Source organism: Accipiter gentilis, chromosome 15 (assembly GCF_929443795.1).
Source record: "Accipiter gentilis chromosome 15, bAccGen1.1, whole genome shotgun sequence".
In the NCBI taxonomy this organism is placed as follows: domain Eukaryota; kingdom Metazoa; phylum Chordata; class Aves; order Accipitriformes; family Accipitridae; genus Astur; species Astur gentilis.
Genome location: NC_064894.1, coordinates 15,705,684 through 15,720,352, shown reverse-complemented (window position 1 = coordinate 15,720,352; position 14,669 = coordinate 15,705,684). Strand labels below are relative to the sequence as shown.

Sequence of the window (14,669 nt, the reverse complement as noted above, 5' to 3'; positions counted from 1 at the left end):
TGCAAAGATACTTTAACAGGAGAACCCTGAACAGCTATACTTTGTATCGGCTCTGCTTTTAAGCTGACCAAACAAGAAAAAGTACACTCAAATCTCCCATTTCCTTAGTACTTGTGCACCAGCCTGTACATGAAACTTGTATTACAGCCCTGTTTCCAAAATGCCAATTCAACATTCTGGTCACAGCTCCCAGGACAAAACCAGGTCTCTCTATCCACAGGACACCACCTTCATCACTGAATTATGGATACCTATTCTTACTCACTCTCCATCTGACCCAAAGTGCGCATTCTCAGTGGGACAATAAACCACAACAGCAGGAGGGAATAGAGAATAATCCCACGCATACCTAGTTCTTCCTCAAGTCTGATAGTACTTTTACTCTTCATAGGAGGTGAGAGGAACAGTTTTGAATGCCTGTCACAGCAAGGACAACTGAACTCAGATCCATTAGGCAAATGCTGCACTAACAGTCCTTAGATAATTTAAAAAAAAAAAAAAATCCAGGAGAAGCTAAATCTCAAAAGAAAGTAGTAAAACACTTGTGAAGAAGTGAAACAACTTGCTGCCTAAACTCATAAGGGCACTGTGAACGTAGGCACCTATGAAAAACTTCGTAAAGCTACAGTTAAGTGTTTATTTCCAGAAGAGTGAGGAATTTTGAACACGTATACCTTTGATTTTTTTTCTCTCAGCTAAATTGACATCCTGTCCACATACATGCAAACAACTTGTGGCTTGTTAAGTATCTTTGTTCTTAGGCATCTATTACTACCCAGACATTAAACTGGGAAGCTCAGCAAGTCTCTAAGGTTTGTGAATACCGCTCCTAGAACCAAACATAAGAGGATTTGTGGAGACAGTCCTAAATACCTAACTGAAGTTTGTGAATTGCATGCTAATCACTAGAAGCCCACTACATTTGAGAAAGCTAAACAGTGCCAAGCATAATTCCTTGTACACAACTCGAGATCAGCTTTTGCCAAGACAACATCTGTATAGATGATGACATTAAAAAAAGCATATCATTTAAAAGGCTCTAGGAGCACTCATTTCTAAAATAACATATAAATTAAAAAAAATATAAAGGCAATAATTATCTTGTTAAAAATCACTAAATGCTACAAATAGCTACTCATAATTCAAGTTAAAACATTACTTCTTCTAGAACTTAGTGGGCATAAATTAACACACATGAAATTCCATCTGAACACAAGAAAATACTTTTTACCGTGAGGATGGTTAAACACCCAACCAGACTGCCCAGAGAGGTTGTGGAGCTTCCATTCTTGGAGATATTCAAAACACCTCTGGACAGAGTCCTGGACAACCTGCTCTAGCAGACCCTGCTTGAATAGGGGGGGTTGACTAAATGATCTTGAGAGGTCCTTTCCAACCTAGACGATTCTGTGCTTTATGTGATTCTCTATGGTACAGCTGAGAAGACTACGGATATACTGTATGCATGCAAGACCATATTAGCCCCATATGTTGTATTTCTTCCACATTCCAATCCTCTTGTAGAGATTTTATCTCTTAAAAGGAAACAGAAGGGACAAAAAAAGGAAATTCTATCAAAACCATAGCAAATGCACATGCCTCTACACCTCTCCAAGTGTCCTGGTGCAGCACATTTATGAATTGCAGTCTTTCCATTTATTGGAACACCCTAAAGAATCCTTTGAACTCCTGGCTAGAATGAATACCAATCCAAAGCAAACGTACTGTAACACTAAAAAACTTATTTTGTCATAAGTATTTTTTAAGGATAGGAAAACTCAGTAGCAATACTGGTGCAACTGCCATTTATATGAAGTTTGATCATTATTTCACTTGATAAACAAAAATAATACTTTGTAAGCAATACATGCATACACTGATTTTTATTTTTTTCCAATTAAGCTCAATTAAGAATTAAATTCAGTTGATAATATACAGAAGTTTACTGTCATTTCAGACCCCCTATAGTAACTAAGACATCTCCCTGGGGAGATGAGAGATACGACATAGGACACACAGGACATCCATTCTCTTCTGGATCAGGGTGTCAAATGGCAATAGACATTGACATTTCAGTAAGTTGAGCCCTGAATGACTCCTGACAAAACGCAAAAGAATTTATGTAACTTAAGTTTTGGTAAGGGCATTTTCAAGAAGTTTTCTGACAGATGTTCATCACTCTGAAGAACTCCAAACCAATAAAAGCACCTTGCATAAATGCCCAACAATCACAAAAATTTTTGCTTTTAAATACAATGCTTCCACAAGTCAAAAGTAAAGGGAACAAATTAGAATATTTCAGAATTAAGCCACACTAAGAAGCCTTCTCAGAAGAGAATTCTGCTAACTATGATGACTGGGAAAGCCACAGCAAATACTGAGTAATCCAAATTAAAAAAATCTGTGTATCCATTAAATTCTACAAAACACATCATATCCTACTATTTATTTCAGGTTAAATCTTGCTATTTTCAAACTAATTAATTTGGTCAATGTCTTCAATGAGAATTAGACTAAATTCATAGTTTAACAGCCTACGTTTCTGTGAATCTTTTTGTTGCAGTGTTTCATAGCTTGCTAGTAGAAATGCTGCTGCATATTTGAAAAAAATAGTGAAATATTAATGCTAGACCATTCCTACAGATGCAGCTAGGAAAATTATGAAATACCTAGCTATTGGCAAGCAGTTCTCCAAGGGTACATAAGTGTAAAACATTCCCGCTAATGAGGAAAGAAGAACGTAGATCTTTAAACAATCAACCGCTCATATTTTAATAATCTTGCAACAAAAGGAATGGATCTCCTTACACAGTGGGAGGTAACATACTAAACTTCTTCCTGATACCTAGGATTTCAGCATGGAACAGGCCATTGAGATTGGATGGGAAGAACTGGAAACAGCAGTCAGGCAACAGAAAAGCCACAGCTGGGCAAAGTGGGGATAGGTGCAGTCCCTGGAGAAGATACACTCCACTCAGCACCAAATCAATGGTGTCCAACGTAAAACCAACTAAGCCAGCGCTAGCATCTTCCTGTGGGTATGCTTCAAGATGTGATTTCTAGAGGCCATAATGGAGACTTCTATCAAAACCATACTGTCAGGCAGAGAAGGAATTAAAAACACAAGGAAACCATGAATTACAAACAGGACAACAGTGGCCTATTATTGTTATTATCATATCCCAGAAAACTGTGAAGATTTTCCTGGATATGGTGCAACCAAAACTCTACAGGAGCGGCCTGAAGAGACTTCTTCCCCCAAATTTTTTCTCCATGGACACATTTAAGGACAAAACAGTTCCTTTATCCCTAAAAATGTTATTGAAATCCTTGGAGAAGTCAAAGCTCTGACTAAATTTGAAAGACCCACAATCTTTTTAGCAGTATAGAGCATAGAGTTAGCGGACTTGCATTACACAGATTTTTTTTCATTTAGATGTTGGCTGGTTTGGGTGTTTCTTGGTAGTGGAAAATAATTTACATCAAACAACTCATTTGACTAGATCTTATGCTGTTAATTGCCTTAACTGTGCACTTTATCTACAAGATCTCAAATCAGCATTTTTAATTATTTAAAACACATTAAAAATTGCTGCTATCAGCATGATCAGAGATTACCTTCTTAATAATCATTCTTCTTTGAGTGTAAAGCATTTGATTCCAGCTGCTATGAACTTTTAAACAAGAGAAAGCAATGTCTGCTGACATAAAAGGGACAATCCACTTCCTAAAGGAATGATGACCAAATTAAACTGAATATGCCCAACAAAACAATATGATTTTATGCTAGACACTTTATAAGCTTTAATACAGTTAACTTGCTTGGGAGGAGTCTGAATTACTGTATTTTACTATATTATTCTGACTTCTACACTGTATCACAACACTAAAATTTTCTTTTACTCCAATTACTTTTTCATTAGTTTAGATTCCCAGCCTCTAACCCACATGGAAGCTACCTATGTTGCCTCTACATTTGGTCTACAGCAAATAATTAAATTTAAATCTATCAGTGCTAGTACATCTCTAGAAGAATCAATGGGACAGCATCACCACTAAAAGGAACCGACCTTCTAAATCAGTATTTGACACTGATTTAGGAAGGAAAATGGTAACCCAGACTCTACCACTACAGAAAAGTTTTGTTGCAATCAAAGGTAAGCACTGATCAGAAAATAAACACTTTTTAAGGTAAGGAAAAGCCAAAATAAAGCAGCCATGGTGGTTTCCTTCCCTGTCACCAAATGTATCTCTGGAATAAAACTGCACCTGAAGCTTTCATTACAAACAAAGAATAAAGTTTATAGGTCTGAAGATTACTGGGAGAAGCTTGAAAATATAATCTAACACCAGACTTATGAATTCTAACAGAAAGCATCTGAATTTAATTACCGATGTCTGGGAACTGACTTTCAGTGTTTAAATGCTTGAGGCTGACAACGTTAAAATTAAAAGCCATTGAATGATATAACAAATAGAAGCTATTCATCAATGTCTTGAGCTGGGAACAGAGACACACTGGCCCAAATGGTGCTGACTGGCATAAAGATGGCCTGAAGTGCCCACCCATGCCCTCCAATAACTAAGCCTAAGGATACTGCAGGTAGATCCAAGGACTAAGAGGATAATTAAATGGCATTTGATTTCTCTCTTTACCAAATGCCACACACAAAAACCTGGATTTAAATCAGGACTTGCAGGGGACAGAGTGCTCCTCACCTTGCCAATGAACTGAGCAGTTGTATCGTACATGATCCAGCACTCTAAGCACAGACTCACTGCTTCTTTTCCATCTTTGGACAGTAGCATACTGAATGCAGCCAAGAAGTGCAGGACTGCATCCAGATGACCTGAGTCACTATAACCAAAGCATTGACTTCTAGCTTTGGCCAGGTTCATTCATTTACCTGGCAACACTACAGTCACCCCTACCTAATCAGGAGACACTTGTTCTCTAATAAATAAATAAATAAATGATGCAAAAATAGCTTTGAAAGATCTCTCTCTACCTTGCATCACTTTAACTATTAGATCTGACGGTGTTGCCAGTCAGTGAGCAGACTGAAGCTGTTGCATCACCACTTTGCATGCTCTCATGCAACTCTTGGTTACATCCAAAAACCAAATGCAGGCTTCTACCTCTGCATTTATACTGATTCTGAGATAACCAAACAAAGGCTCTTCACACCCACTTCCAGAAGAAAAAGAGCACAAACTACAGACTTAACTAGAACTAAAAGCTATTTAATCTTAAGTATTTATGACATTCCTTCAGTAAGCGCTACTGGCAATACAAACCTTCTCAGACATTACTCAAAATCCAGTGCAGCAATGCTGCTGGGACTTATGTAATGGTAAATTGGGGAAATACTCAAGTGTGGTCTTTGAAGTCCATTTCTCACAGACAGAGAATAAAATTTCTGAATCTGGACTGGAATTTACCAATCTGCAATTCCTAAAGGATCACCACCGGAAACGATTCTTTGCTTTAGCAATTTGCAACAGGTAGGAAATGTTCTTGGAAACACCTTTGGGAGATTCAAAAGACCTCTAGCAGTATTGAATGCAGTAGTTGGAGAAGATTTTCACCCTTTTCTGAGGTCAGAGTTGGTTAAAATCATTCCTTTTGGCTTCCTGAGATCTTCTAAAGACTGAAAACAGGAGAACATGAAATGTTACTGAAATTTGTCCCAGATTTGCAAACAATGGTTTTCAGTATTTGAAAATAACTTGCTGCTTTTGTGCACAATCTCTTTTGCTTTTGTAAACCATGAATAACAGTTCATCTTTGATTTGTTTTCAGTTTCTCACAGAACCAGTTTGTTATGATTGCTCTCTCCTACACAAAAGCTGGTCAGGATTTCCAAACACCCTTCTGTTCATTTATGGCAAGCTGCAGTAAAAACATTTGTTGACTACAATTCAGTGCAAGAATCTGGTAAATAAAAACACTAATTTAACACCTTATACCCCCTAGTATATGACAGAAAACTAAGCACTTACAGTCAACATGTCTTTCTCTAACCTGCATATATATTCATTACAGGGCAAAGTAACTGGTTGCTCTTCTTTCAAGATAGAATGGGTACAAGTTCAACAGCAACACTGGCTTCTGTACTTCCTTCTCTTGCCTGACCTGGCTTAAAAACTGTATAGAGACTTCTGTGGGGTTCCTTTTTAATTTTTAGCAGGTTTTTGGTGGGGTTTTTTGTTTGCTTGTTTTCCTTAAAGCTTTAAGAGGCCTGCTGGTGATCCAGTCCACAGTACATCTCCACAAATAGTGATGCCTCCAAAACACAAGAGCAATAAACTGCAGCAGGAGGGCAGTGGTTTTACAAGTACCTCAAGCCAGTATTGCTGCAGAACATCTTGTATCAAACCATGATAGAAAGGCAAGGAGAGACTGGTCCACAAGTTCAACCCAGTTGTCAGCCATCGATCCGGACAAGGTGCATAAGGGACCATAAATCCACTAGATTGAATGTTCTGATAGTCTGTTTCTTCTGACAGTTTTCAAACATGTGTATCATACAGATAAACAGATAGAAAATAATCTTAACTAAGAACAGATTGAGGAGCTTTATTTTTTTTTGCCTTCAAAGAAAAGGTTCTGAATTTACAGCTCAAATTTTTCTTCAACCTTTCCCCACTCTCCTTAGTCTGGGACACAACTTTTCCTTAGTTGGACAAAAGCCTGTGTTTCAAGGAAAAACACTTAAAAAGATGACCTTAAATAACTTTTAATCTTTGATCTTTAATTAGGATCAGAAATAGAATTAGAAAAGAAACAGACAAGTGTTTAGACTTCTGTGCCCTCTTCAGGTCTAAGCAAAAGAAACACTTTGTTTGGAAGTTGTCCTTTTTTCCCCTCCCTCCCACAGACTATATCAACAGGCTCAGAAAAAAAACAACAAAACCCCACCCTTCACCTCTTGCATATCCTTAGATCACCATAGCTATACTACCACTTTTTTTTTCCCTCCTCCTTTTAAGTATTCACGGCTTGGTCTGGTTTGCTATGGGCTACTTGGTAATCACATAGTAATCTCGCTCACTACCTGGACCAAAGAATAAGTAAATCAGAAACTAAAGATGCAGCCTATGAAAATTCATTCCTTGGGTTTCCAACAATTTTTAATATTCACAGTACACTGACCAGTGACAGGAAAAAATGTAGAAACATAACACGGAACTCACTGAAGCAATCTACACCACTGAAGACACTTCCACTCCCCTTCCCCTGTACGCCCCATGCTCTGCCACAAATTATTGCCCCGGACCACAGGGAACACTTGTGTTGCCACCATCCCATTGGCATTACGGTACAAACCCAAACTGACATCCAGTCAAACTGACATGACAAGCAGCCAAGATGCAGACACATGCTCTACTCCACCAGCTCTGCTACATGACCAAAAAGAGGTGCAAACCTGAAGGTATTTATGTCTTAAACTGCCACATATTACAATTTACAAGACATAGTTACTAGAGCCATAATTCTCTTCACTTATCCAGCAATACCACTAAAAATCAATGCAAATCCATAGTGCAAGAGTTTCTTCTAATTAGTAAAGACAGTAAATTCGAATGCCCTGTCTAGCAGCTTTCCTCCCTTTAAGGTAGTTGTACTATGCCAGGTTTGTAATCCTGTGGAAATGTAAACAGCTGCAAGAAGTATAAACTACACTAGTTTTGTGCAAGACGTTCTCATCTTCAGTAAATCTCTTCCATTATTTGCATCCAAAGATCTAAAGCATGGAATCTGACTCCATATAAGGTCTAATACGATGGACCTGATTAAAAAGGTCTTAAAGAAACTGAGCAATCCTAATAAAATAAAATAAATAAAAAAAATTAAAAAAAAAAAATCAAATGGCATGCTTCAAACTGAGTATATACTTGAGGGCCCAGTTATGTGGCCAGCCCTGGCTGCAGAAACACTTTGGAGTTTCACTTGCTCTCTGTAAAGCTGAATTCCTACTTCTGTTCCACCTCCATTCATAGTTATCCTCCCTAAGTAAGCAAGCAAAGCACATCCAGTCCTCTTATTTACATTTCAGCAACTCATGTTTTTGCAATTCTGCGACTCTGAAGGATGGAGCACATACATGAAAAGTAAATGCATGAGATTTCCTATTTGTATCGCATCATTCAATTTCCTATGCACTTTCCCAACAAGCAATACAGCAGTTGCATTTGTATGCAAAAGTCATCACAGACAGCAAGAGATGCAGAGTGTATTTTAATGTAACCTCACCGAGGACGAGAAGCTCAGTGCAGCAAGGGTATGGCGTACCCTCCAGTGCACTCTGCAGTCCTGATGCACTAAGACCCTGCCAGAAAGGAGTTCTGTTCCCTTCCTATTTGTTTGCCTGAGCTTTCTACTAAAGAAGAAGAAAAAAAGAAAAGAAAAAAAAAAAAGGAAGTTCAGCTAAGGAATATACCAAACCCATAAAACAGGTACTGTTCTCCCCATTAAAGAAGTTCCACGCTTCAGTTCAGCCTTTAGCTCTTGAGATCTCTATTTTGATAGCCACAGTTTGCTTAAGTCAAAGTCCTAGTTCTGTTCTGAAAACATCACCTCAGTTCTTTCTTTGTTTTATGCAACTAAAATAAAGGTCACTGACTGAAAGGGGGCTTTCAAAACTAAGTATAACACAGAAAAGAGAAAAAACACAAAAGATATATCCCCTCAAAGGGGGAACCTTTTGATGGTCTATTACTGCTTTAAAGACATCATTTAAAAATCTGTATTAGACCAGGGAAAAATATTATGCAAAGCCACTCTCTTCTTATAAATGTAGCTGTTGGAAAAAATGTTAATAGCAGTTTTAGAGAATTTCAAAAATAAACCTGGAAAGAATACATTCCACATATCCTGATGACATTTCTTCAACCACAGGTTTTTATCTGTTCTGTCTTGATAAGCCAGGTAGAGTCCCAATTTAGCTTATAAAAGGCAGTAGCATTTTTACTTTAGTTAACCTGAAGTGAAACCTGATGGAAAACATTTCAGACATAATAAGGCCATAAGCTTGCTCATGTCCACTTCAAAATTTGTTACTAATCTAAGCAATGTTGTTTTCATTTAACCATTCATTTTCTTTTAAAAAAACGCAAAACATACAGGACAGAATTAAGATGATTTATCAACACTAAAGAAATTGACCTCACTCACTTTTAGATAGGATACCTTCAAAACAAAAGCCCTCTATTTTCCACACTAATGATGCTGAGGATTTTTTTCAAGCATATTCTTACTGAAGCATAGAAGGAAAGGTTATTCTGGAGGCACAAGGGGTTAGAAAAATTGAAGATGTTAAAGCTTAGACTACCAGGGGAAAAAAACCCACATTTTTAAGATACATCCAAAGTAATCACAGCATTCAGGAAAAACACAACAGTAAATTAGGTTGGAACATCACATCTTCTATACTGTCAAAAACCACCACTATACATATCGTTCCTGTCAGGAAAAATAAAGACAGATGGTTGCAGAAAAAGACACTCTTCAGAATAACCATAACATTTAAGTACTGATGAATCAAAATATTTACAATATTTATCCCCCTATAAAGCTCATTCTCTACAATTAAAGTTCTTCTAAATTGCTGCAGCATATTGCTACAGAAATTTTGGCAGAACACATTCTCAATTTACATAATTGTTCAGAGTAGTCACCTAACTTAGAGAAAAATCATACATTCTCAAGTATTATTGATGTTCTGAAGCCTCCAATTTATTTTGCTCGGAACTGTTCACACATTTTGTTGTTTTCTCATCACAGAGAAATCTCCGACTGCTGATATCAAAGCCAATAGCTTCAAACTGGCAGGAGTGTGAATGGAATTTGCATGGCATTCACTACTGGAATGTCATTTTTTGAAATGACACTTTTCATTTCTCAAGCCAATGGAGAGAGACATATTTTGAAGAGTTGACAATGTACTTAGGTATATAAAGACCCATCAGTACTACCCCAGTTCCCACAGGGCATCTGCTCTTTGAGTGACTTAGCTGTCCACTGACAGCGTGAAGCACAAAACGTATTCTAATTCAGCTACTCTGTGTGTGCAAAACTTCTCAATAAAGGAAGCCAAACATTGCCGGTCCACAGAAAGTCTGGTAAGGGACTTCAGTGTCAAATCCTAGCTAGCCAAGTTTTTCCATAGTTAAAAGTACAACTAAAATACAAATCTCAAAATTTTGACAAAATATTTTTCCAGTCCTACTCTTGGCCAGGTTACTCAGCAGTCAATTGCACAAAGTTCCTCCATGCGGGCTGGAAATCTCTAAGACTATGGCCTGGGACACAGACTAGCACCTGCCCAGAACACGCTGCACCTCCTTTCTGGCCTACATTAGACATTTCCCCTTCTATAAAGGTCAGAGCAGGTTCAGAATCAGGATGGCTAGTCCACATGGGAACACCCAGAACCAGGAGTTTCAAAGCTCTCCTGGTCTCCCAGTTTAAACTGCCAAACTCCAACATCATTGCTTCATTTTCTTCTCTTGAAACTACCTCCCAGAGTTGCCTCTGGTCCCTGGAATTTCTTCACATGCTCAGCAGGAATGCCTCTAAAAAATTCTCTTCTAAGCATGTTTCTTCTCAAATTGAAGTTTCTCACTGTTTAAAGCCCAAAATTCAATCAGAGGCAAATCCCACTCATGAACCAACAATTTAAAAAATACATAAATTAAAAAATTGTTTACAAAACACTATGAAAAGTATCTGCTCTTTACTAATTTTCAGTAATTGGAATTTGATAGTAAAATTTCAAAAATTCCTCTGAAATCAAGTTAATAAAAGCCTGTAAAATAAAAGCATCCTGTCTACAAGCACATATTCTTGCAAATGGGTAAGCACATAGAATGACAGAAGCAACATCAGACCTCATTTAACCTCGTAAGTGGTCAAAAGGACATCTAAGTCAGAACACAAAGAAGTGAAAACTTGGAAATTGCTATGTCAAGAATCCTATGTCTTTCACTACAAAGTGTAGTTGCCAGATAACTGAAGAAACCGGGGCGATAGTGGTGGTTGGTTATATTACAACAAGTAAAATTTGTGGAGAATAAATAACAAAATTTAAAATCAGGTTTCTAAAAATTTAATTATATGTTAGGAAAACCTCTGTAATTTTCAGCTTTTGGCACTGGTCCTCTAACTATCTCCAAAGAAGTGAGATACAAAAATTCAAACACAAGATTTCCCTCCCTCCGCAATCAGTTTGGGAGTAATTGAAGTCCTTGGAGCACAGAACACACTGGCAAGTACCATGTGAAAGTCCTAGATGGATGACAAATATGAAGGATAATTTCTTTACGCTAAAAAATTAAAATGAGACAACTATGTGGTTCTTGTAGGTGAGCATAATTATAGTGGATGATATTTATATTTAGCTAGTTTCTCCTGATAACACTGTCAACTGTTCTCACCCGAGTGTTTAAATTGATTTGATTTTTCAATTAATCTAATTCCCATTTCTAGCCCAATTTATAATCATCACTTCCCCATACGCACATGGCATTAAATTACTGTCTTTCTTGGCCATTAAGTCAATCATATTCCAGTCAGCAGAGTCGATCAAAAACACCACAGCAGTGGCATGAATTTCATATTGAATACGTTCCTTTTTGCTGTGTTATAGAAGCTGATCATCAGTTTCAGAAGCTACATTATATCAATTTCTGATTTTTCAGGCAGAAGCAACACATTGTGAATCAAAAATGGAGATAACAAAAAACCACCTTTTTTTTAATGAACACTGCATTTTTCTCTGGTCAAATCCCACTCGCATTACTTTGCAAGTACCCACCGAAGAAAAGCCCCATGCAAGCCTAAATTTCCATCTGCTACCAATGTTTCAACTATACATCTCCTTACTGTAAACTGCAAATTTCTTGCTCCCCTTAATACGAAGGGAATGATCGGGGGGGACGGGGGACCAACACAAAACCATCTTCCCTGATGTTACTTGAATTTCTCTGTGTGTTCAAATTCACATCCTGAGCCAAATTCACTCATATGTTTAGCAATACACAGACTTTTTAAAAGGAATTGCCATCTCAAACACAGCTGTTCATGTCCTTCTTACAGAGGAGATAGACTCAAATAAGATTACAGCTCAACTAGAAGATCCCAGGGAATCCTGAGTTTGTTGTCTGAGGCAAGATTCTACACTATCCATTCAGAGCCAGTTTGAAGTTCAGTCACTTCCAAGCTTGCTTTCAAAAAAAATATCTCCAGAAATTTAGTTTCTGCATAATCATCCTTAGTTTTAGACTCTCACATGGTTTTCTAACAGTAAAGACAATGCTTAAGCTCATATTCTGTGTGGTTCATATAACATGCTGATTTATAAAGCATTAAATAAACACCGCAATTTCCATATTAAAATTCCCTTCCCTAAAAGCACTTGCTCTCACTTGGAATTGAATGCAAGATATAACTGCAAATCTAACTGAATCATTTTTGAAGAAACCCTGAGGTGACTTCTTCCCCCCTTTAAATACTAGAATTACTATTTTCCCCACATCTGTCAACTCAACAGCTGCTCAAATGCACATTAGCTCCCTGCATGCTTATACAGGAAGTAACAGGGACTTTTGTTGTTCATATGCATAAGAAAACACAGTGATATTTTTTATAAGCACTGTAAGCACCTAAAAAAAAAATATTTTATGCTTAAGAGGCGTTAATTGGTATGACTGCACTATTTTTAGTGTCCTACTAAAGCAAGAGTTTATTATTCCCCAACAGTTTCTCAGAGCACCCATACCTAGCTTAGTACCTCATACATAATAACTGCAAAGTGCTTTACAGATACCATCAAATTATTCACAATCTGAAAAGCACACAAAAGATGAAAGGAGCTTTTCTGGAATACTTTCAAAGTTAAGAAAAAAAATTTCTCCATAATAATTTGTAAACTTGAACAAAACAAAGAGATCTGACTGAGTAGCTATATATCGGTAGATTTTTGAGCATCTGTGGTAAGTACATTATTTGTTCAGCGCATCACAGGATTTCTGTAGGACCTGCTTAAACAGTAAACTTGGTTTTCGCATAAAAACTCTAAACAATTGTTGAGCACCCCTCAGAGGCCTTACCCCTGCCAACTGCTTCATGCAGGCAGCTCCCAGAATCAACAGGAATTGGCAAGGCTACAGGAATTCTTTACCCTATGCACTACAGTTAACAGGACTGTGGCCTCTGGGTCTACTCCTGATCTTTTCATGACTGAACGAACGCTGCCACTAACATTTATGCAAATATGACTAACCCCAACTTGCTTCTGAAACGTTTGTAAGATATCCTCCTACTCCTACAAAACCAGACAAATTTATAACAAGCTTTAAAAAAATGTATTCACTAGTTGCTAAGATCAACGTCTGCAGTTTATCTCACCACACTAAGTTTTAAACTGTAGCTCCTTTTCCTTCACGTTTTATAGTAGCGCACGGTGCCAAGTGTACTGCTTCCCAGCGTTGCGTGACAGTTGTGTCTATCAACTGCCAGTCGGGCTCTGCCAGAGATGAGCAGACGAGCCGGCTTCGCTCCGCAGGCTCAACTCACCCTCCATCGACGCCCCGGGAGACTCACCACAGCGAGTCATCTGCGACCTGCAGCATCGCAGGAACCCGTGAATTTTTGGTAGAATTGCTCCAGATTGACCAAATAGGAAATTCAGTGCTGAGAACCAAATCTTTCTCTGCTCTGAACTAGGGATTTAACCACCGGAGCAGTACCTTCTAAATTCCTAGGGCTGCAGATTTAACCTTCCAGCAATCAAGGTGCCCAGCTCCCTTCCAGCCGGGAGCTCTCGCACATTTAAACGCTGGAGAGGAGGAAAAGCTCGTTTTTGTCACTCGAACGAGTAGCTTCAAGTCCGGATGATAACACGAAGAGAACCGCTCCTACTAAGTAACGAGACGCATTTCCCCGCCCGTTTCGAGGCAGCAGAGCCGCCTTTTAAGAAACCGCCACAAACCGAGCACCTGGCGCACATCCCCGCACAACCCCGGGGGCAGCGGGAATCACGGCGTCCCGGAGCCCCCCCTGGGCTCCGCTTCGTCGGCGTTCCATTCCTTCCCCCCCCCCCCCCCCGCCGGAGTTACACTGAGCCGAGGGCCGGCGGGACCGCTGAGGTGGGCGGGCGCCGGCCGTTACCCAGGGACGCCCCAACGGTCGGAGCTGCCGTTTGAACCGTCTCCCTGGCAACGAGGGCACCGCACCCCCGGGGCGGCGGGGCGAGGCGAGGGGGGGGGCGGCCGGCAGCCGCCGGCCGCCCCCCCCCTCGCCTCGCCCCGCCGCCCCGGTTAGGTAACGGCGGCAGCGAAGCACCGCCTCAGGCCCGGCCGCTCAGCTCACCTCAGCTCACCTCACCTCACGGCAGGTGCCGGGACCGCGCAGGGCGGCGACGGCGCCGCCCCTCCGTCGCACTCGGACGGCAGCGGGGAAGGAGCTCCCGCGCCGCAGAGCCGCCGTCCCGGTCGTGCGGCTCCGGTGCCTGAGCGGGAGGAGCTTCCCCGCCCCGCCCAGTGCGCAGCGGCGACCCGGCGCGGCAGGGCCGCACCTGCCGGAGGAGGGGCCGGGCCTGGGCCGGGTCGGGCCGCGGGACCCTGCCGCCGGTTCTCGGTCACTCCCGAGGCGTTGCGGGGCTGCC

At 39.9% G+C, this 14,669-nt stretch overlaps 1 protein-coding gene across 4 annotated transcripts in view; it reads right to left on the bottom strand.

Annotated features, from left to right (window-relative positions):
• The window catches only part of KLHL32 (kelch like family member 32), a 130,395-nt gene extending 115,726 nt beyond the window's left edge, over positions 1-14,669 (bottom strand). For 2 of the 4 annotated variants that reach the window (XM_049817649.1, XM_049817650.1), the window contains exon 1: positions 14,385-14,473. The gene's annotated coding sequence lies outside the window, so the exon portion shown is untranslated. Of the gene's footprint in view, positions 1-14,384; positions 14,491-14,579 lie in introns of those variants that run through there. The other 2 variants (XM_049817648.1, XM_049817647.1) reach the window with 2 other exon arrangements.